General features: G+C 32.4%; 1 protein-coding gene across 1 annotated transcript in view; it reads left to right on the top strand.

The window, feature by feature from the left end:
• The first annotated feature begins 2,243 nt into the window (after positions 1-2,243).
• Positions 2,244-2,662, top strand: part of LOC117113817 — a 3,708-nt gene continuing 3,289 nt past the window's right edge. Inside the window, exon 1 of the mRNA XM_033257251.1 lies at positions 2,244-2,297. The gene's annotated coding sequence lies outside the window, so the exon portion shown is untranslated. The remainder of the gene's footprint in view (positions 2,298-2,662) is intronic.

The raw sequence follows: 2,662 nt of genomic DNA, 5'->3' as shown, positions 1-2,662 counted from the left end.
GCTGTAATAACATAACAATATATTTTAATCCGGTTGATACTTTCATTTTCGCTCACTAAAAGTAAACAGACAACACATATCTTTCAAATTAACAATCATACGCTCTGGTAACAAATGACATAAATTTGTTAAACATACACTTCCAATGAAAATCGCATTTTGTATGTAAATGTTAGTAACGTAAGTTTCATATAATTATGTAACACCGATCATAAGTCTATCGTTGTAAAATGAATTAAAATTATAATTTCCCTTCTCAAATGTGAGTATACAGTATTTTTTAATACAGTTATTAAAAATAAATGATAACCGCGCATTCAAAATGAGCACATTTTTTTCAAAACTATCATAAATGACTATAAAAGAGTATTTTTGTCTAAAATCAACAAGAAGAACATTTTATTTGTTTTTATTTATTTTTGGTATGGTTTTTAAGAAAAAAAAATTATTGAAGTAGTTGATAATATGTTCGTTTTTTTCTAAAGATATGTGGTTAAGCCTCTAGTTTTGCTCGTTCTTTCAATTTGATAAAGTTTTGTAACCTACGTTACTAGGATTACTCATCTAATAGAACATTACAAAGATTATTTGCAAACATATTTGTTGTCATCTTATGATGTTAAAGAATTTTGATTAGGTATATTTATTTAATGTGTAACGTTTGCTTTCATGAATTTACAAGCTATTATAATGTACACATAATATTTTACTGTAATATACATTACCATCAACATAAATCGGAAATATATGCAATAGGAATAATTTCCACGAATGATAGCATTCCTATAGAGAGTCACTGTATGTTAGGATTATGTAAATGAAAGTAAATGTATCAGCCACTGCCCATGTTTTTATTAAATGATGTTTATTACATGCTATATCAACAATACCATACGTTACCGTGTGTATAACATACGTTACTTTTCACAATGTAGTATTCCTTGCAACTAGGCCTAAGCTATTGCCTGAAATTTTCAATTTAACATTTAAGTATAAATATCAACTATTTTGTTAACTAAATATAGTCGAGACATAGCCTATAATAAATACTTACCAAATTGCTTCACTTTAATGATGAGTGTAGAACCAACATTCGAGTGAAACACAAAGTTGGTAAACACAAGGTTCTGGGTGTCAATTGCTCAATGCCATTTTTTCTTAAAAGGTTCTTAAACTTTCATGTGTCGTTGGCGGCGTAAATAAAGTCATTTATAATAGTTTTATGCCCTCTATAGTTCATTAATATGGATTAATATTCCAAAACGTAACGTAGGTTACTGTAACGTAAATTACTTTTTTTAAAATTACAATAACTTATTAAACATGATTACATAACACCAATTATGATTTACTGACGCTGTATCCATGCTTATTACTTAACTACTTCTCACGTTTAGTTTGGTTCAAATTCTTGAACTGGTATATGAAAAAATCAGGTAACGTATGTTTCACTGCTTAAAAGCGACAATCAAAAGTTTAAGACCATATTTTGCATAGATGACTTTCTACTTTCTCCGAATTAACAATACATTATTTATAACATCTTATACTAAGCAAATATGAGTTATTACCAGGTTTCCTGCAATAATTATGTTTTTTCTAGCAATTATTATAATATAACGTAAATTACGTGCATTTAGCGACACGGATAAACTGTACCATAACCATACTAACCCACCTCGATTTAAAAAAACTTATAGTACAAATGGTAACACTTTCCACATTATTATCCTTTTGTCATTCCCAGTTGGTGAAACATGGGCGACCGGGTTTACGATTATAGTGAGCCTGACCCTGCAAGATAAAAGACAAACTTTATCCAGCAAACGACTTCTACAAATTATTGCATACACGAGCTCCTTAATCAAACCCAGTACCATTTCGATTGCAATCTGCTGAAATTTAATTTTAGCTATGCTACGATAAAATAATGTTGATACTGACGTACACGTTATCATAATCATCAAATATAATGACAGCGGCCAGCCTGAGCACCACAATGTATATTAAATTGACTTTACTACTGTATTTTATTTTTATTTGTTTATTTATATTTCTTTTACATTTATTTTCAATATTATTAGTAGGCTACTTATCTCGAAAAAACATCTTGATTAGAAGCCCATGATTTCGTGATTGGCTTCTGAGATCCTCGATGCGATGTAAACTTTAGCTGCGTGCGCCAAGTTTGTATTGAATTTTAAACGCGCACTGTGCGTCGTCGTTAAGCGTGTTGTGTACACACCACCTTCACAAATTGTAATAAACTGCTGCAGGCTAGTCCTGGCTAGAGTAAGGTAAAATTTTGGATCTATTTTCCATAAATACGATTTTTATTAAAGTTATTTAAGTTGTTATAATACCCTAACCTAGTAGGCCTGGGCTAGTAGCTAGTACTAGACCTAGAAGGCATAAGCCTAGTACTTAAAAAAAAAAAAAAATTAGATTAGGCCCGGCTAGCCTAGGCCTAGGCCAACAAGCTAGGCGGCCTAGGCTATGCCTAGACCTAGGCTAGGCCATATAGGCCTAGGCCTACACAAATATGGGATATCCTAGGCTGGGCTTGGGCCTAGGCAGTGGCGGCGCCAGCGTAGGGAGTGGGGGGGCAGCAGGGGCTGTCTCCCAATAAAATATATCTTCGAGCAGCCACAGAGCTTAAACT

The sequence above is a fragment of the Anneissia japonica genome, unplaced genomic scaffold, assembly GCF_011630105.1.
Source record: "Anneissia japonica isolate Jap-2015-1 unplaced genomic scaffold, ASM1163010v1 scaffold694_len1028156_cov167, whole genome shotgun sequence".
Lineage (NCBI taxonomy): Eukaryota > Metazoa > Echinodermata > Crinoidea > Comatulida > Comatulidae > Anneissia > Anneissia japonica.
The sequence above is the reverse complement of the archived record's forward strand: the minus strand, read 5'-3'. Positions and strand labels throughout refer to the sequence as shown.